Source organism: Dipodomys merriami, unplaced genomic scaffold (assembly GCF_024711535.1).
Source record: "Dipodomys merriami isolate MVZ:Mamm:240054 unplaced genomic scaffold, mDipMer1.0.p SCAF_1672, whole genome shotgun sequence".
In the NCBI taxonomy this organism is placed as follows: domain Eukaryota; kingdom Metazoa; phylum Chordata; class Mammalia; order Rodentia; family Heteromyidae; genus Dipodomys; species Dipodomys merriami.
The window spans coordinates 1-21,865 of NW_027203018.1; the positions used below are offsets into that span (position 1 = coordinate 1).

The 21,865-nt window shown below is 38.7% G+C and overlaps 1 long non-coding RNA gene across 2 annotated transcripts in view; it reads left to right on the forward strand.

Moving 5' to 3' along the window:
• The first annotated feature begins 2,115 nt into the window (after positions 1–2,115).
• LOC138828911 (uncharacterized) overlaps positions 2,116–21,865 on the forward strand; it is a 60,956-nt gene continuing 41,206 nt past the window's right edge. For both annotated transcript variants that reach the window (XR_011372417.1, XR_011372418.1), the window contains exons 1-2: positions 2,116–2,384; positions 16,054–16,104. This is a non-coding gene — a long non-coding RNA (uncharacterized lncRNA). The remainder of the gene's footprint in view (positions 2,385–16,053; positions 16,105–21,865) is intronic.

Here is a 21,865-nt window from a genome sequence, read left to right on the forward strand (position 1 = left end):
TTCTCAATACGGCGCTTGAAGTCAGGTCATGGCAACTCTGCCTCAGCTTTGATCACCCTAGGCTGGGTTGCAGCCACTAGATCTACAGCTCCTCCTAGAATCCTAGACCCTCAGGCATTGCAAGGAAAGCAATGCACAGAAAAAATATGGACATTTTATGTTTTCTTCATTGCATGGTGACCCTCATGGGTCTGAATTACACTGTTGCAAAGGGTACTTCATCTTGCATTGCTGAAGGCTGCCAGACTATCAGGGATGCCATAGGCCCACGTGGCAACATAGGCTCTGATTTCGAATCCCTGTCCTGACACCAACCAATGGCAGGAGCTATTAAGGAAATGGTTCCCATCCATAGGTTTAACAATGGAATGTTGTCAATGTCATGGTTGAATGAATTGATCATGAATGATGCTCCTATAAAATTAAACAGCATCATTTTAGGAGGTTGATGTATTTTATTTAATATTTATGAAGCATTGAAGGAATATTATTAATTAAAAGAATGCAATAATTTCAGGACACTGATTTCATTAATAGTTTAAGGATGAAAACAATTAATTACATTACATTAATTACATTAATTACATGGAGGCATAATTAATACCCAGGAATTGGAAGGAATGTAGTCTATATAACTGAATAATGTATAGTCATATCTGACACTCTATAAAGATATATATTTATTAGCGTAGTGCCATCTGCATGTCAAGCCCCTGGGGCTTGATCTGAGGTCCTGGGAACAGCCTGTCAGCTCAATTTGCCCCAGGATGGCATGCTAACACTCACCCATTCATGAATTGGGCCTTATAGGCTTGTAGGTCTTGAGTTCAGATGCCAGCACTCCCAAAAATGAATCGTGGAGTAAGAAGATGATGATGACACATGTTTTCCTTTTCTATGAAAGTCCTGGGTGTCAGGTATGAAGTGGAATACATATGCAGACCTATATCTTGTGTAATCAATGTAATCAATGTTTTATGTTCCATAATAGTCAATAAAATAAATTGTCAATACATGAATAAAACAACAAAATAAAATAACTACACTGAATGCAATATGGAGTCAACATAGGTATATAAATATAAATCATATATGTAAATTGTACATGAATAGGATGTTTTCTAGTGTTGGAGATCTATTTTAGGCATAAGGAACAGACCTGAATTTCTTGACTTTAAGTAGGCCAGCTTCCCATTCCCACACAGTGCAACAGAGTTACCAAGACATTGAGTTTCAATCCCAGTCCTGGCAGAAAAATGGTACCTTTGCAGTATGGGAGGCCCAATTCTTAAGCCTTTCATTATGCCTCCATTTTATGAATGTGATTGTTTAACTGCTTAATAAAGAATTAACTAAAATCGATCAGTGTCCTATAATATAATTGTGTATAATTTTATCCTAGAATCATTCAAGTACTTCCCAACCATGACATACATCACATTCCATTGGTATTCATATGGATAGGAATGAGTTCCTTAGGATCTCCAGCCATTTGGAGGTGGCAGGAACAGGATTCCAAATGTGAGCTCCAGCTCCCACCACTTCAACCTGGGGATAGGCTACTCACCGGGCAGTCCAAGAATATCAGCAAGACCAATGATTAGACAGGCACCAGTGGCTCTCAGCAGTCCACCTTGATACTTACAAGGCTGTGATGGGAGGATCATGGTCAAAGTCATCCTAGTCAGGAAAGTCCTTGAGACCTCTGTCCAACTTCAGTGCCAACAAAGCCAGAAGCCCAGGGCTCCAGTGTGGAGGGCGAGCCTTGAGCAAAAGCAGTGCACAGACTGTGCCCAGATCCTGAGTTCACGGTCTGGGTCTGGCAACAAACAGACATACAGAACAATCTGTGCAGCCATCCAGCTAAAGCAGGTCACCATCTCATCTCCAAATGAATTGGACATTGTTCCCTGGGAAAAGGGCTGGGGGAGCTCCTATCTTCTTGACTCCGCCCATGCTGCTTGCATCACAGAATTCTGGCCACACCCCCATTCTTTCATGGTTATTTCTGACCAATGGGATACAAGAACGGTGACCACGCCCACATTCCATGCTGCCTAGTAGCACCCCGGATTCCCTCTGTTAGTTTACAACACTACCAGCAGTTGAGGAAGGTAGAGGTGGCTGAGTGGTGAGGAAGAGACTCAAGCAACTTTGGAGTATAGTAGGAAATTGAGAAGCCTGCCCACACCCTTGCTCCCTCCTCACCTTTCCAAGTTGCAGGATTTCAAACCTCAGGCAATGGTGCACTGCCAGCCCGCATAAAGCCATGACCTGGTCCCTGGCCCTGGTTCTCTGCTCTTGGCCCATGTGTTTGCAATGCCGCTGCCATTGCTGCTTGCCCCACCTGGAGCAACCTCCAGCAGCTTTTCCCAGCAGCACAGGTGAGTGGCTGCCCCCAAATCACCACTACCTGGGATCAGACACCCCTCTGGGGGCACCATGACCACTTTCTTGGATCTGAGGAGCAACCTTTCTGTCTTGGGCATTTCTGAAACAGAAACTCATTATATGCTCTAGTTGGACTGGATCGAGGTCCTCCTATCTGGGACAGGTATGCTCCACCAGGATTGGTCCTCTGTAGTTGGGATGGTAAACACGTAGCGTCATGCTCAGTCATCGATTTAGATGGATTATCCCAAACTTTTAGTCCACAGCAGCCGATTCTTGACCACAAGTGAAGCTCTGGGTAGGGCCACAACCATCAGACCTCATTCTCCTCACAGGACAGTTTTGAGGAAACAAGGGATTTATAGAGAGGGAATCTCTGGAGCATGACTTGGCATGGAGGGAGTGGCATTCAGAGAAGGTTCTCTGCAATTCTGTGAGCAAATGACAGGAAGATACCCACAAAGGGCTCAGGTTGGGCCAGTTATTAATCATGCAACAGCTGGGGATTTTGAAACAAACCATGGCTCTCTTTCATCATTACCCTATCCCCATGAGGAAGGGGATCCTTCACTGTGTTGAATTTTGCATCTGGGGAAACCGAGGCACAGAGAAGTCAGGTGACCTCCTTATGACTTCAACTTCACAGGAAGCTCAGCCTGACTTCACTACCATGCTCCCTAGGACAATGGGTGCTATTCAATCCACTTCTTGTGGTAGGAAGTACACTTCTTGTCAGTTGTGGGGTTTGAACCCTAGGCATGGGCACTGTTCCTGAGCTCCTCAGCAAAATGCTAGTGCTCTACCACTTGAGCCCACAGCACCACCTCTGGTTTTCTGATGGTTCTTTGGAAATAAAAGGCTCAAAGACGTTAATGCGGGGGCTGGCTATGAACCATGATCCTCATATTTCAGCCTCCAGTGTAGATAGGATTAGAGTTCTGAGCCACTGGCACTCAACTTCATTTTAATTCTGACTTCTCTCTCTCTCTTTTACAAAAACTGGTTGAATTGGTGCTGGAGAAGGGGGTCCAGCATCCCCATGTGGCTGGAATCCAAGGTGACCTTCTCATTCTGGAGGTGGGCTGTGGGTCAGGGGCTGTCTCGCTCAGCCTGTTGAAACAGCTCCCTGAGGTAAGCCCCACTGTTCCCTGGCTAGACCATGAAATTCATTGTCCATCCAGCCTTACTGGACTTATTGAATTGTATTGCTTTCTACATCATTTTCTAGCACCTGGCCAAACTTATGATACATAGTTATGGAGTGAAAATATAATGCCTTCTTAAGAAAGTCATTGAGGGCTCTGGGAATGTGCCTTCATGGTATGGTGATTGTCTAGCATGCATGAAAACCTGGGTTCAATTCCTCAGTAACACAGAAAAAAAGAAAAAGACTAGAGGGAATGCTGTGCCTCAAGTGGTAGAGTGCTAGCCTTGAGAAAAAAAGCTCAGGAATAATTCCCTACCCCTGAGTTTAAGCCCCAGGACTGGCAAAAAAATTAGTAAATGGAAAATAAAGGACCCATACTTGAAATACATTATTGCTATTTCCATACTGATACCTGATAATAGCCCCTAATTCATGTATTTTACTTATGTTAGGATACTGTGTTGAAAAAAGTTTTGTTCTTTAAGTCACAGCAATTAATGCTAGGAATGTGCTTAGATGTCAGCTGAAGATTAATTCTGGAAATTCAAGGATTCAAAGATTTTGTGTAATCACTGCTAATCACAAAGTGAAAAGTAGTCTAAGTGTGATTTTGAAATCTTTTGGATCAGTTTTGGCATCAAAAAAGCAGAGGCTAATTACTAGTTGTGACAGAAAATAAGGAATAACTCCAGATGGAAGGAAAAAATGATAGTAAATAACGTATACCAGATACTGGTCTAGAGAACCATTTTTAGTTATTGAAGAACTCGTTGTCAACTAGGCTTTTGCTCATTGCCTTTATCATTCTAAATCTCTTAGGCTAGTTCTTAATCTCTGCGTGATAAATGTTTCTCTCTTTTTTTTTTTACTTGTGTGCATTTTTTCCTCTTTTTTCTTTTTTAAATTTTTTATTCTTTTAATTTTAATTTTAATTTTTTGTGAACATACTGTACAGAGGGGTTACAATTACATGGACCAGATAATGAGTACATTTATCAATCATTGCAGCCTCCTCCTTTGTTTACCCTTCACATCCCTTCCCAGCCTCTCCCCATCCCCCAACACCAACACCCCCACCCCGCACCAAAGTTGTAAAATTCGTTTTTGACATGACAACTTGTACTTCTCATAGTTGCATCAGGTCCACCTGTACCCTTAAACGACTTGTTTTTCCACATCTCCTCCACAAATTATACCGACATCAAATATAGTCAAAGCAGGGGTTGTAATGTGGGAGAGGGTCATACAAAGCAACAAAAATATAATCTCATAAATGAGTTAGAAACAAAGGTATGAAAGAAAAAAACATTTAAATACATATCAAGGGTTCATTTTCCTAAGATCACATTATCTGACCTTTACTGCTTTACTCATACATATACTAAATATTGCAAATAAGGGAAACAATGGGACCTTTGTTTCCTTGGGCTTGGCTTACTTCACTTAATATAATTTTTTCCAAGCCTTTCCATTACCTAACAAATGGGGAAATGTCGTTCTTTCTGATGGAGGAATAGAATTCCATTGTGTATATATACCACATTTTCTTGATCCATTCATCTACTGAGGTGCATCTGGGGTGGTTCCATATCTTAGCTATGGTAACTAATGCTGCAATAGACAAAGTTGTACTGCTAGCTTTAGTGTGGTCTTGTTTGTGAACATTTGGGTAAATGCCCAAAAGTGGGATTGCTGGGTCATAGGGGAGCTTTATGTGAAGTCTTCAGGAATCTCCATACTGCTTTCCAAAGTGGTTGAACAAGTTTACACTCCCACCAACAATGGAGTAAGGTTCCCTTCTGTCGACATTCCCTCCAACATCTCTTGTTGTTAGAGTTCTTGATTATAGCCATTCTAAATGGTGTGAGGTAGTATCTCAATATTGTTTTGATTTGCATTTCTTTTATGGCTAGGGAGTTTGAGCATTTCCTCATGTGTGTATTGGCCATCCTTCTTTATTCTTCAGAGAAGTTTCTCTTTAAGTCTTTAGGCCATTTATTTATTGGGCAGCTCTTTCTTTGAGGACATGTTGTTGGGGGATATATTTTTTTTTAGTTCCAAGTGTATTTGAGATATGAGACCCTTATCCGTTGTATGGCTAGTGAAGATCTCCCAATCCGTGGGCTTTCTATTGATCTTGCTAGCTAGGTCCTTTGCAATGCAGAAGCTCTGCAACTTCATGCAATCCCATTTGTCCAACCTTTCTTTGATTTGTTGTATTTCCGGGTCTCTACTAAGAAAATTTTGGCCTGTGCCAGGAGACCTAGGGTTCTCCTATTCCATCCTGTAATGTTTTCAGAGTGTCTGCTTTGACTCCGAGGTGTTTGATCCATTTGGAGCTTATTCTTGTGTAGGGTGTTATATAAGGACCTAATTTTAGTTTTCTACAAGTTTTTAACCAATTTTGCCAGCACCATTTACTAAAGAGGCTGTCTTTCTTCCATTCTATTATTTTAGCTCCCTTATCAAGGATTAATTGGGTATAGGTCTATAGGTTCATTTCTGGATTTTCAATTCTATTCCATTGGTCTGAAGTCCGTTCTTTTGCCAGTACCAAGCTGTTTTGATTACTATGGCTTTATAGTAGAGTTTGAAATTTGGTATTGATATTCCACCAGAAGTGTTCTTTCCATTGAGGAGCGTTTTTGCTATTTGGGGATTTTATTGTTCCATATGAATTTCTCTAAGAATGAGGTTGGAATTTTGATAGGTATCACATTGAATTTGTACATAGCCTTGGGAAGTATTGCCATTTTCACAATATTAGTCTGTCCAATACAGGAGCATGGGAGATTTTGCCATTTTCTAAGGTCTGTTTTGATTTCCTTTTTCAAGATTTTAAAGTTTTTATCATACCGGTCCTTCCCTTCTTTGGTGAAGTTAATTCCTAGGTATTTTATTTTTAGAGGTGCTATTACAAATGGAGTTACTTTCCTAATTTTATCCACACTTTTCTCATTGTTGGCATACAGAAAAGCCATTGATTTTTTGGGGTTAATTTTATACCCTACTACTTTGCCAAAGTTTTGATTCAGCTTGAGTAATTTGGGAGTGGAGTCTGTGGGATTCTTTAAATACAAGATCATGTCATCTACAAAGAGGGAGAGTTTTATTTCTTCTTTCCCTATTTGGATCCCCTTTATGTTTTTGATCTTGTCTGATTGCTGTAGCTAGGCATCCTAATACTAGATTGAAGAGAAGTGGAGAGAGTGGACATCCTTGACTTGTTCCTGAGTTAAGAGGAAATAGCTTTAGTTTTTGACCATTAAGTATAATGCTGGCTGTAGGTTTGTCATATACAGCCAATATTGTATTGAGGAATGTTCCACGGATTCCTAATTTTTCCAAAACCTTCATCATAATGGGGTGTTGGATCTTGTCGAATGCTTTTTCTGCATCTATTGAGAAAACCATGTAGTTCTTATCCTTGCTCCTGTTGATGTAATGAATAATATTAATTGATTTGCGTCTGTTGAAACAGCTTGCATCCCTGAAATGAATCCTGTTTGATCGTGGTGTATGATTTTTTGGATGAATTGTTGAAGTCTATTGGCCAACATTTTGTTGAGAAGTTTTGCATCAATGTTCATCAAAGAAATGGGTCTATAGTTCTCTTTCTTTGATGAGTCCCTGCCTGGTTTTGGTCTGAGGGATATGATGGCTTCATAGAATGTGTTCGGTAGTAAACTTTCTCTTTCAATTTCATTTTAGAGTTGGAGGAGTATTGGTGTGAGCTCTGCTTTGCAGGCCTTGTAGAATTCTGCTGTAAATCCATCTGTTCCTGGAATTTTCTTAGCTGGGAGGTCTCTTATTGTTTCTATTTCAATGCCTCATATGGGCCTGTTAAGCTGATTTAACTCATCTTGGTTTAGTTTTGGCATGTCAATATTTGCTACGAAACGGTCCATTTCTGTCAAGTTCTCAAACTTATTAGCATAAAGTTTTGTCAAGTATTCCATTATAAACGTTCTGAATCTGGTTTTTTCCATGGTGATGTTTCCATTCTCATCTCTGAGTTTATTTATTTGGGTGTGTTCTCTTCTTTTTCTGATAAGATTTGCTAAGAGTCTGTCAACATTGTTGATTTTTTCGAAGAACCTACTCTTTTTTTGTTGATACTTTCTATAGTTTTTTTGGATTCTAATTCATTTAATTCTAATTTAATTTTAATTATTTCTTTCCATCTACTGGATTGGGGTTTATCTTGCTGCTCTTTTTCAGGGAGGTTCAGATGTCTCATTAAAGTGTTGGTTTCAGATCTCTCCAATTCGTTGACTTGGGAACTCAGACCTATACCTTGCTCTGAGTACTGCCTTTGCTATGTCGCAGAGGAGCTGGTAATTTGTGTGTACATTTTTGTTGAATATCATGAATACTTGAACTTCAAGTCTCATCACTTCTATGACCCACTGGGGGTCCAACAGTGTTGTTCAGCCTCCATATGTTACCGGAATTTCTTTGGTGGCTTTTAGTGTTGAGTTCTAATTGTATTCCCTTGTGGTGTGAGCGAATGCAATGTATAACTTCAATGTTTCTGAATTTGGACAAGTTTGCTTGGTGGCCAAAAATGTAGTCTATTTTAGAAAATGTTCCATGTGCTGCTGAGAAAAACGTGTATTCTGAATCTGCTGGGTGAAATATTAGGTAGATGTCTTTTAAATCTAGTTGACCTATGCAGCTGTTTAGATCTGCGGTTTCTCTGAATTTTTGCCGAGTTGATCTATCTAGCGGGGAGAGTGGTTTGCTAAAATCCCCAACAATTAATGTCTTTGGATCTATGTGGGATATGAGGGAAAGTACTGTTGCTTGTATAAATTTGAGTGCTACATTTTTTGGCGAATAGATATTAAGGATTGCAATAACCTCCTGAAAGAGAAATCACTTAATTACTATGTATCGACCTTCTTTAACGCTTCTCCCTAATTTTAATTTGAAATCTATTTTATCTGATATTAGGATTGCAACACCCGCCTGTTTATGGGGGCCATTTGCTTGGTAGATTTTGCTTCAGCCTTTAACTTTGAAAATGTGTTTGTTTTTATGGGCAAGGTGTGACTCCTGAAGGCAGCAGTTAGAAGGATCTTGTTTTTTAATCCAACTAGACAGTCTATGTCGCTTAATTGTAAAGTTAAATCCGTTAATGTTAAGAGATAGGACTAAGAGGTCTTTGGGAGTTGCTGCCATGTTATCTACCTTCTTGGGGGTTGCGAAAACTGTGTTCTTCCTATGGTTCTTGGATTCTCAGTTTGGGTGCAGTTTCTTGGCCTTTATTGTGGTCTTGTTGGTTTTCTATGTGTAGGATATCTTGAAGAATCTTTTGTAGGCCTGGTTTGTTGGAGATGTATTGTTTCAATTTTTCTTTGCTATGGAAGGTTTTTATTTGGTCTTCAGTTATGAAGGAGAGTTTAGCTGGGTACAGTATTCTTGGTTGATAGATGTTTGTTTTCAGGGCTTGTCATACATCATTCCAGGCTCTTCTTGCTTTGATTGTCTATGCTGAGAAATCTGAGGTGATTCTAATTGGTTTCCCTTTATAGGTGATTCATCTTTTCGCCTTGACAGCTTTAAAGATCTTTTCCTTGGTCTGAGTTGATCCTGTGTGTATAATAATGTTACACTGGGATGTCCTATTCTGATCTGGTCTATTAGGAGTTCTAAAAGCTTCTTGTATCTAAATAGGCCTATCTTTTTGCATGTTTGGGAAGTTCTCTGCTATGATCCTGTTAAACAAATTTCCTAGACCATTTACTTCTGTTTCTAGGTGCTCCTCTATACCCATTATCCTTAGATTAGCCCTTCTGATGGTGTCTTCTAAGTATTGGATAGATCTATCATATTTCTTGGATTTGTCTTGCAGGTTGTATGTTCTTTCTCTATAATATCTAGGCTATCTTCAATCCCCGAGATTTGATCTTCTGCATGGTCTAAACTGCTGTCAAGACTTTCTACTTTGTTTTTTATTTCTTTTGCTTCTAATTATTTAGCTTTGATGGCTTCAATTTCTTTATTGAAGCTTTCTTTTAGATCTTGTAAGGACTTCTTTACTTCCTTAATTTGGTGTTCAGTGTTTATTGTCAAATCACTTAGTTAATTGGTTATGGTTTTCTTGGATTCCCATTCCTTCTGTGGAGTTCCATTCAGCATTTCCTTTGTGGTCTCCCTGACTTCCTTCAGCTCTTTGTTAATGGATCCCATGAATGCCTTTAGTGATCTTTCTGTATTCTCTTCCTGCTTTCTCAATTCCTGTGTTACTCCTTGCTTATCTTCCTCCTGTTCACGCCATTCCTACCTTTCTCTTTGATTATTCTCAAGAAACTGCTCACGCAAATCCTGTATCAGTTTTTGAGTTGCTTCCTCACACTCATGATATTCCTGTATAGACATTTGGATTGCCTCCTCTCTCTCCCTCTCTCACTCATACAGAGTCCTTTGTAGGTTTTCAATCTTTTCCTGCATTGACCTATTGTTTGCCTCCTCTCTCTCCCTATCACGCTCATACAGAGTTCTTTGTATGTTTTCAATCTTTTCATTTATCATGTTTGCCAGCAGTGTTTGTAGAGCTATTTGGGAACTCTCCTCTGAATTATACATTATCTGTTCTGTCCTGTGATTATCATGAGTGGGAGTGGAGATACCCGGACCTGCCATTTTCCTTGTGGTTTTCCGGCTTACTCTGCCCATTTGGGATGAAAGTAACAGCAGTTTTGTGCAAGAACACTAACTTTAGGCAAGCATCAACCAAAGTCTGAATTTGCATAGTCAATAGTCTGCAGATACAATCTAGTTCAACAGATATCTCTATTCAACATCAAACAACTATATATTAATGGGCTATGAACCGCTAAGAAGAATTTGGTAAACCAGAAATTATTAGTGTTAGGGAAATTATTAGTGTTAGGAATGGAGTGATGTGGGAAGGTACAGGGAGAGTTAACTAAGTCCTAGTCTCAAAGCAGGAAATAGGTTAGATAGGATGGAAGTAGAGGGAAAACAAGAAGAAAGAGAAAGGGAAAAAAAGAGACCAGAAAAAGTAGAAAATTAAAAATTAGTAATATGCAGATTTGAGAACAAACTATTCAAAGAACGGGAATATATTGAGAGAAGGGGAGGGATATAAAGGAGATGTGAAAAATTTAAAAATAAAAATACTTAAAGTGTTATATAGGTATAAAGAGGTAATACTGCTATTAAGGAATTTAATTCTCAGAAGTTTTGAATTGAGTAATAAATTTGTGGATTAAGTGTGTACACAATGGGGGATAGAGGCTAATAGTCACCTACGGGTTTATCTGAGGATGTGCAGAACAACAATTAAGTCCCATAAAGAGGAACAAAAGAGAGGAAAAGGTGAGAAGCATAAGAAAGAAAGGAAAAAAAAGATCAGAAGTTCAGTCGAGCTAAGCAAAACACAAAAAGAAAAAAATTTTAAAAGAAGAAAAAAAAAGAAAGAAAAATGCACACATGCATGTATCACTAAAATAAAGATTATAGGGGGAAAAAAGTTACTAGAAAACATTTTTTTTTCAAAAAAGGTAAAAATTGATTTAAAAAAGTTTTAGAAAATAAATAAAAATTTAAAGTTGTAATAAAAAATAAGAAGAGGGACAAAAATAGTTCTTTGATTTTTTGGGGAGGGTTGGGAAAAATCCTGTACCTCCCTTGTGTCTGTAATCAGCCTCTGGTTGTAGTCTCTGGTCTGCTTGTGGTCCTGTGGCTTGGTTGGTTTCTTAAGTCAGTTTGTTTGGACAGGCAGAAAAATTTTCTGCTTTACCCAGGATTTTTCGATCCTCCTCCCGAGTTAGTTCAATGAGATGGGGGTGTGCTTTGAGTATCACAAAAGAGGGAGATGGCTTTTTCCTCAAGTTTGGAAATGCTGTGATGAGGCTATGTTCTGGGTAGAGTTGAGGCCTTTCAGCAAACAGTAGCTTTTCCCTGGGGCTAGTTTGTGAGAAACTCACAGAGGCCAGCCTGGAGCCACTCGCAGGGTTTCTGTTTACTGATGTCGAGGCTACTAAAGGGAGGGGCAGTCTGTGGCTCTGATTACCCAATGAAGAAAGCCACTCCCAGGGCTGGTGCCCGAACTGGGTGACTTTTCCCTGGGTGGAGCTGAGTCTGGCAGGTCATGCCGTTAAGTTCTTGTGACCTGCTAAATGACCCTATTTTTATTCCAAGGCCTGAGTTGGAGCTAGCAGCTCTGCGGAGCTTTGTCAGTATCCAATATGGAGATCTCTGGTACTGGGGGGGGGGAAGGGGTGGCCTTCCCTCCTCTGCTACCTGAGAAGGAGTGAGGAAGTCAGGCTTCTACTCACGCTGAGTCTTGGTTCCTGGGTCGTCTCTAGTCTGCGAAATGCAGGATGAATATGTCTGCTCCTTGTTGGTTCTTCCTGGTGTTGAGTAGTTTCTGCTTGCTTGCCGCATCTGGCTCTTTTAGTCCCCAGACTCTCTCTGTTTCAGGTATGGTGGTACTGCCCCTGCCGCCACCACTGCCGCCACAGCAGCAGCAGCAGTTTCTGGCAAGAGCTCAGATCTGTCTCCTTGCCTGGATTTTCCCTCTCTGGCCTAACTCTCTGTCCTGTGATGGCACACTTGGTGTTATTCTCTGGCTTAGGACTCTTCACTGGAGCTCTAAAACTGCTTTCTATGGGAGAGCTTGTTTTGCCTCCAGCTTCTCCTCTGCCATCTTCCCGGAACTCCCAAAATGTACCTCCTTCTATGCTGTTGTTTCATACCTTATCTCCTTTGTTTTCTAAAAATCTCAGTCTTTCTATATTTCCCTATGAACATTTCCTGATAGTAAATATACCTATAAAGATGTCACAGGATGCTAATATAAGGGTCCCATAGCTCATGAGTCATTAATGTAACAAAATGGAAAAGGAGACATATTTACTGCTACCTCAATTTTTCTGAAATGCTGCAATGTCATCATTTGGTTAAAATTCCATTCTTTGTTTACACAGTGTCATTCAGTCCACCTAAATGCAAATATGAAATTGGTGCTGGTGGTTTACAACTGTAATCCTAGCTACTCAGGAGGTTGAGACCAGGGCATTGTGGTTCAAAGCTAGCCTTGTCAGGAAAGTCCATGAGACACTAATCTTCAATTAACCACCAGAAACCCGGAAGTGGTGCTGTAGCTAAAGTGGTAGTGTGCACAACTTGAACTGAAACGTGGAGGGACAGTGCCCAGGATCAGAATTCAAACCCCACAACCAACAAAAAAGGTGAAATATGACTTTAAGTTTCCCCAGAAGGAATGACAAGATCAATAATCTTCCCAAGCAAAAAAATTAATTCCAAAAAAATTATTCAGTGCACCTACTTTTGGTAAGTTATGTTATCGAATCTGTGCTGGACATATTCTCTAAAAACAAATTGTTTAGGGATACAGGTGGACCCATTGCAACAATGAGATGTCCATGTCGTTATGTCAAAAAACGAACTTTACAACTTTGGAGAGGGGGAGTATGGGAAGGAATGGGAAGCAGAAACAACGAAGAAGCAACAATGTTTGATAAGAAATGTACACGTTATCTTGCCCGTGTAATTGTAACTCCTCTGTAAGGTATTCCTACAATAAAAAAAGAAAAAATGTAAAATATTAGCTTCACAATAAACATCTAATATTTCTTCTTTGAAGAGTGACGTCTATACAGTTGATGTCACTTGGCTTTCTTACTATCTTAGTTCGAATCCAACCCTGGCAGGAGAGTCTGTCAAACTCTTATCGGTAATTACACAGCAGAAAAGCCACAAGTGGACTTTTGGTTCAAGCAGTATAGTACTAGCTTTGGGGGCAGATTATCAGGAAATAAAACTGTTCAGGGACAGGATCCAGCCTATGAGTTCAAGCCCCATAACCAACACAAACTAAAAAAAAAAAAAAAAAGCAAAAAAAAAAAAACCCAGATATTTCACTGGGACCCTGCTTAAAGGAGTACTGGTCTGAGAAAAGGTGCCTTTTTGCTGATCATACTCACTGGATGCTTTTTTGGAATCCTTATTGCTCTCGAGAATTCAGGACCAAACTAAAGGAATTGATAACTGACTCCTGAAACAAGAGAATCATCTCAGGGGAGGAAATACCAGCGGTAAGACACTTTAAAACCTCCGTGTCATTGTTTCTTGGCAGTAGAACTGTTTTGGGGGGTCCAGTCGTGGGCCTGAACTCTGGGCCTGAGCGCTGTCCCTCAGCTCTTCAACTCAAGGCTAGTGCTCTACAACTTGAGCCACAGCACCACTTCTGGCTTAATTTTTGCTTATATAGTGCTGACGAACCGAACCTTGGCCTCATGCATGAAAGGCAAGCGCTCTACCACTGAGGCAATTTCCCAGTCTCTGCAGTAGAACATGTTTAAAACAATGTTATTTCTTTTTGTTCTATGCTGGCCGTCAAATGGCACATTATTTCTTTTTGTAATACTCTCAATTAGAAGTTTACAGAAAAGCTATATATGAGTAAAAACACACACGAAAAAGTCGGGGACAGAGTTTCTTTCAAGCCTTCTGATTTTCTTGTACAGTAAAAATGAAAGCACAAGTTAACTTGAACTTTGTCAATCCTCTATGTTCCATTCCTCTCCTGGGATCAGTTTCCACATCCAGTAGCAGTTACTTCCAGGAACAATCTACGGTGCTGCCTGAGATATAATGAATGCTTTCTTGCTTCATGGAAATAACACAAAGACCCCCTGATCTGAGGTTACACGTGTTTCAGAGACAACTTAGTAAAGAGAAAATATGAAATTTATATTGCTCTTAAATACATTTTCCATGAGAATATTGAGTTCAAACTTTGTAAGTTCTCTATAAAGTAAGGTGAATTTTAAATGGGAAGAAGGTTCTCAGATCATTTTTTTGTGAGTGTATGTGCTGCACATTATTTCCCAACTGTTCATGAGTTAACAGTAAGGAAACAATAGCAATAATAGGAGAAAGAGAAGTTTTGTGTTTAAGTATAAGGGTTCAATACACTATATAAGATTCTACAAATAAGGCGACGTTGAAACAATAAAGCTATGTTCAGTATGTAGATTTGAGAGTGATATAGAGAAAGCATTACTCCCACGTGGAACAGGAAGTATGAGGCCACTCCCTTTCTTAATCACGCTTGCTAATCACGCAACTTTGTAGACAGTAGAATGGAAGCATAATTCTCTTTCCAATGCAACTCAGATATAAGAGCATGGACTTAATTGGAAAAAAAAGTCCATCCTGAGAGAGCAGGGATTATACTAGCCATTAACTGGTGGAGAAGATCACATTTATTTTCTTTCTTTTACTTATGTATTTTTTGTTGGTGGTGGTCTTGGCACTTGAACACTGGGCCTGGGAGCTGTCCCTCGGCTATTCAGCTCAAGGCTAATGCTCTATACTTGAGCCACAGTGCCACTTTCAGTTTTCTTGTAGTTAATTGGAAAAAGAGTCTCCGGGACTTTCCTGCCCGGCCTGGCTTTGAACCCTATCTGAAGATCTCATCACCACCCAGTTTAGGATCACACTTCTAACAGTGAACACACAGCATATATAATGTGCATGTTCATCTATCTTTATATAAATTCGTAAGTTAAAAATATAGGCTACAACTTAGCTTTTTCACTCACAAAAATGTTTGTAATTTAAAAGTTGATACTACTGGAGGAATAAAACCTAAGAATATAAAAGTGTTTGGGAAGTTCAGTTTGCATCCAGCCTGGGCAAAACAGTCTTTGAGAAGCTATAATTAACCAACCAAAAGCTGGATTGGAAACATGGCTCAAGTATTGGAATACCAGTCATGAGCAAGATTGCTGAATAAGATCTTGACGCTTTTGCATACATACATACAATCATACACATATATACAGAGACACTTATATGCACACACAAATACACATATGAAGCAACTCTCAGAATATGTGGAAAAGTTGGAAAACAATAGAAAATATGTCCTGAGTAAGACTAGAACCAAGTGATAATTTTTAATGTTAGAAAGTCCTCAAGAGAACCTTCTTCAAAAAAGTTTAAGAATATTACATACATAGATAAGGACCAGAGATAGTAAGAGAGTCAAGTAATGATTACTAATGGGAACCGGTCCATGGAGGAATGAATCAGAGACTCTTGCAGGTGCATCTGAAAATGTTCATATCCTGTGTCAAATGTTAGAACATCTTTGAAAAGAGTACATGAACACTCTGAGCAGTATAGTGGATAATATTGCTGGAGAAATTCAGAATTGCTAGTCTGTATCTAGATTAAATAAACCAAGAAACTATGGAGGGGCAATGTGATACAAGGCTAGAATTCTAGCACTCAGACTAAGAAAGGAGATTAGATAGTGGAATTACACAGTGATACCTTCCCTGGACCAGGTAGTATAATTTTGTCTTAATAAAACAAACCAAACAGGAAAGGAATACAAAGTTGGAAGTTTGGGCTAATTTTGTCATTATGTTTTCAGAAGTCAAGTTTCCTATTGAAATGCAACTCATATGTAATCCTCAGTTGTGTTTTAAATGTTCTCTTCATTACAGAACATTCTTAGATGCAAAATGGCTCATGATTCCCATCCAAAATTTGAAAAAGTAAGTAATCATCATTCTGATATATTCCAAGGATAGGATGAAGGATTTCAAAAGCTTAAGGCTGAAAAAATAGCAAAGTTAATCTAATGTAGCACTATGTAGATCTTGCTAAATTAGAGTTTAGATTTAAAATAAATGTTTTGGTTTTGTTTGTAATTTCATATTCTATAGGATACTACAAAATTCTTTTTTTTTTTTTGGGGGTCCGGTCATGGGGCCTGAACTCTGGGCCTGGGCGCTGTCCCTCAGCTCTTCAGCTCAAGGCTAGCGCTCTACCACTTGAGCCACAGCGCCACTTCCAGCTTTTTCTTTTTGCTTATGTGGTGCTGGGGAATCGAACCCAGGGCCTCTGGCATGCAAGGCATGTGCTCTACCACTGAGCCACCTTCCCAGCCCACTACAAAATTCTTTTTAAATAGAGGGTTTAATTGACAAATTTACAAATGTTTCTGGAATTCTATTTGCCTAGAATTTTCTTTCATGAGAGTTATAATTAGAACTGTTAATAGATATACCAACACTTCATGTATAAAATGATAATGTGAATAATGTTGACAGAGTTGGCAACAAATGGATGATATTAATTTATAAATTTAGAAAAAGGGCGATTTTCTGAGGCTTTGGTATAAAATGGTATGAAGAGACTAATTGTGTGACATCTTCTTTCTTCTACCTGTATGTAAAACAGGAAGCAATTTCCTTAATTACGTGCATCTGTATACAGTGAGAAAAATGCTAAATTTGGGATTTCTTTTATTTTCGTTTTTGTTTTATTTGTTTGTCCTAGGGCTTGAACTCGGGGACTGGACACTGTCTCTGAGCCTGTTTATGCTCAAGGCCCGTGCCCTACCACTTCAACTTCAGCTCACTTGTGGCTGGCTTTTGTTAAGAAGTTTATTGGAGATAAGAATCTAGAGAACCTTCCTGCCTGGGTGGGCTTTTGTCAACCTCTAGTGCATTGGGGTCCCTGGGTAAGGGTAATGAAATCACCAGTACACCGGGTATGCAGAGTGCAAACAGCAATTGTCACTGCATGCTGTGCTTTATTGTTAGTGGTATTTAATGACAAGCAAGCATGATCTTGCCAAGATTTGGTCAGAAGACATTGACACAAAAATTTCAACAGATACATTTTTACTTGACCTATGAGACAATGTCTTAGTATATAATTATATAAACTATTTTAGAGCAAGCTCAAACCAATCAGGAAAATGCTTGACCAGCTGTTCATCTATGCTTAAGCAAGAAGAAGAGCTACTTCCTCAGCTCTCAGGAGTCTGTGACATGTGTTTTTAGATAGGGAGAGAGAACATTTTCCCTCTCTAGCCCGGCATGCCAAGAGCTTTGCTAATACTCAAATACAGTCTTCATATAATCCTGAGGCGAAGCCTGCATCATTCGGCCCCCTCAACATAGACCCTGAGTCTTCACAATTTCCTTCTTTTTTCTTTTGTTTTAAAAGTAAAGCTTTCCACAGAGTTATCATAGATGCTTGCATTGGTTTCATAAAAATCAAATATAACAGTACAAGTGCAGACAAAATAATAACAATCATAATTTCCATACCACTAGCAGTATGTGAAATGCTTTGTAGTATTTCTTTCGGATCTAACCCTTCCAATTGTTTAATGAATGCATTAGCAATATTAGAAGCATCATCATTTGTAAATTGTTTACCAAAAATCTCATGTACATTAAATTGTAACTGAGCAATCAATTGAGCAGCAGTAGAAATTACAGATAAATACTGCTGTATTACATTCTAATCATGTATGGATTTATTATATTTTATATTAGTAATGCAAAAGGTAGTAAAATTCCAATTACATTTTAACAATAACTGTTTTTCCACAACCAATAACTTGTTTCCTAACCATTCCACTGTCTGTTTAAGAATATTAATGTGTTTGTAATAGAGCATCAATTTCTACCTGTGAGACCCACAATTCATGTGAATCCCGGTGCCATTCTTCCACAAAGTGCTAATTTGTAAGGAAGTGTGTAGGGCCATTCCAGACACCGCAGCAACAGTGGTAATAGCAATTAAGCTTAAGATTAAGCAATTAAGCAATTAAGCTCCAATGGCTCCAATCATACGCTTTGTACGTTTTAGTAGTTTGGTAAAAAATTCAATAACAACACTCTCCAAAGGATTTTGGGACCACTCTCTTCCTAATTTAGCAGGTAGCCAAATATGAGTTCTTTCTGGTAATATCATAATACTATCACTATCATTAAAATTAAGAGAGGAATTATGCAAGAACACAGGTGACAATTAAAACAAGAAATAGTAGGATAAAATGTAAAATTTCCCACTAAAAATGCATAAGGCAGAGGTACACAAGCAGTTGCATCATAAGATTTGTACAAAGTAAAATTATAAGTCGATGCAGAGTTCACTGTCCTTGAAAACGATCCATTTGATAGCATCACGGGATTCAGCGCCGCTGCGACCTTCCAAAGATGAGTCTGAACAGCAGTGGGTGCAGCCATGAAAACCCATAGAGCATCAGCAATGCCTCCAACTCTCCAGGCCATCAATCGAGCTCCAGTATGCGATCCATTAATGGCTTCCGGCATCCTAGTAACATTTGATAAATCACAATTGGTAATATTCCATTCTGAACATGTGTTAATAAACTGCCCAAAAGGTCCTCAATTAATAAAATTATTGAACATTTTTCCAAATATTCCTCTACACTCTTGCCACACAAAAGGCTGATATTTTAAATCGATATAAGTAAATCAGGGCACATAGGTAAGGATAACGTGCCATAAGAGACAGTTTCCCAGCTACTATTAATGGCCAAGTAGTTATTCGCTGCAGCAGTGTTTTAGAATTGGAAGTGCGTTTCCCAGGTAAAACCCAATGTTGCCAATTCATTACTAAACATGGAGGAGGCCCCAGTCAAACAGGCAAGGAATGAGTATAGTAATTAAAATTCAAAAAGCTACCATCATCCTTATTGCAAAATGTGAAATTATTCCAAGGAGGAGATAAAACAGCAGGAACAGTATAGACGGTTATATCCATGTCTCCCCAAATAACAGGTTCCAATAACGAGGATTAGGAATAAAGGCCTAATAACTTAAATTAGCATTAGCATGGACAGTGTTTATAGTAAGCAGGGCACACATGGCCAGGAACAAGTTCTCAGCTGTGACAGGTTTACCATTGCATTGTAACACCTTTTGTCCTTCTCCAGTCAACTTTTTAACCTGCCCCTAAGTGGGCAGTGGGGATTTCTTTTTCCTTAACTGGTGGCCGATTCCTTGAAGGATACAGGGCTGTCCTCACTGGGCCGCATCTGTATCCATCAGGCAGGAAGCTAGGATTGTTTGCCATCCTGTGTAGACACAAAATCCTATCCTCGCCCCTTATTTAATAATGTTCCTAGTTGCCATTCTGCATCCAATGCAATCTTAATCCATACGGAAAAATTTAAATAAGGTTTTTCTGATATTTGTTCAAAAAGGTGCTCAGCTCTAGTTAAAATATATCCTTGAGGTAAGTTTAAAAAATTAAGAACATAAAGAGCTTGATGTAAAATTATTTTAAGATTTTGCATGGAAAACCACAAAATATCCATACGCTCATCCAACCTTTTCCTCCTTTTTAATTTTTTAATTTGTTGTTTTAGTGTGCCATGAACTCGTTCAATAATGGCTTGTCCTTGGGGGTTATATTCTATTCCTGTAATATGTACCACATCATAAAGTTTACAAAATATTTTAAATCTGATTCTTTTATAGGCTTGTCCATTATCAGTCTTTATTTTAGCAGGCACTCCCATAATGGCAAAAGCTTCCAATAAGTGTTCAATTACATGGTTAACAGTTTCTCCCATAAGGCAGAAGCCCAAACAAATTTGGAATAAGTATCTAGTGTAACATGTAGAAAGGAAAATCGGCCAAAGGCTTATACATGGATTATATGCATTTGCAAGAGCTCCTTAGGTTGTAATCCACGAGGATTTTCTCTAGCAGGTACAACTCTCAAATGCATTGGTCTGCATATAGGACACCTTTTTATAATTTGTTTATATTGAGAATAAGGTATTTTATAATGCATATGTAAATGGCTAGCATTTGTATGTAAATGAGCACGATCCTGTTTAGCAGAAGCAAAACTAAATAATTTATCAACCTGATTATTACCATATACAAGGTACCCAGGTAATGAAGAGTGAGCTCTAATGTGAGTTACAAACAGTTTGACATTACGTTGTTGCAGTAATGCTTGTAATAGTTTAAATAGTTGGTTTAGCTGGGGTTTAGATGAATGTGTAACTGCAGTGACTATATTAGTCACAACTCTTACAGCATAGGCAGAATCAGTAACAATATTAACATCTCTCACAAAATCTTGTAACATCTTATTAATAGCACAAAGTTCATTTTGTTGAACTGATGCTTAAGTAGCTGTTTGTACCCAGTATTTATTTGTTGTCCAATAGCACTTTTTGTTTTGGAGCCATCTGTAAAAACGGTAAGAGCAGTGGAAATAGGGGCCTTGGTAATTATATAATTAATGACAAGTTGTTGTTTATGCAAGCAATCCCACAATCTACCTTTGGGAAAATGATAGGAAAATTGCCAGTAAAATTTACTAATGCTATTTGTAGCGTTTGAGACAGGTTTAAAAAATATTTTACTTGGACATTTGGCAAAGGAAAGATAATTTCATATAAATCATACACCGATAGGGTAAATACCCGTTGCCTGGCCTGTTGAATAATAATTGCCAAATGTGGTTCATAAGGCATAGTATTTTTTGTAAATCTATGCCGTGTATAAATCCATTCTAATTGTAGCTCATTTTGTCGTATAATTCCTGTTGGGTAGTTCCATGTATCTAAAATATATAAATTTATGAGTTGATTTAGCATTACTCGATATAAAAACATTTTTTATTCTCGGTTCTACAATTTGTACTTCTCTTTCAGCTTTCCTTAGTTGAAGTTCTTTTGCTATGTAAATCAGGCTCCCCTTGTAATAATGAAAAAAATTATATAATTGATAAGTAGGAATTCCTAAGGCCGGTCGCATGCAAATAATATCTCCTAGTAACTTTTGAAAATCATTTAACTTATGTAATTGATCATGTCGTAAAGATATTTTTGAGGTGTCACTGTTTGTCTACAAACAATATATTCTGATGGAGGCATAGAATTCCATTGTGTATATATACCACATTTTCTTGATCCATTCATCTACTGAGGGGCATTTGGTTCCAGATCTTAGCTATGGTAAATAATGCTGCAATAAACAGTTGTGCTGGTAGCTTTAGTGTGGTCTTGTTTGTAAACATTTGGGTAAATGCCCAAAAGTTGGAGTGCTGGGTCATAGGGGAGCTCTATGTAAAGTCTTTTGAGGAACCTCCATACTGCTTTCCAAAATGGTTGAACAAGTTTACACTCCCACCAACAATGAAATAAGGTTCCCTTCTGTCGACATCCCCTCCAGCATCTGTTGTTGTTAGAGTTCTTGATTTTAGCCATTCTAACTGGGGTGAGGTGGTAGCTCAATGTTGTATGGATTTGCATTTCTTTTATGGCTAGGGATGTTGAGCATTTCCTCATGTGTCTATTGGCCATCCTTCTTTCTTCTTCAGAGAAATTTCTCTTTAAGTAATTAGCCCACTTATTTATTCGGCAGTTATTTCTTTGAGGATTTGTTGTTGGAGGATTTAATTTATTGAGTTCCAAGTATATTTGAGATATGAGACACTTATCCGTTGTATGGCTAGTGAAGATCTTCT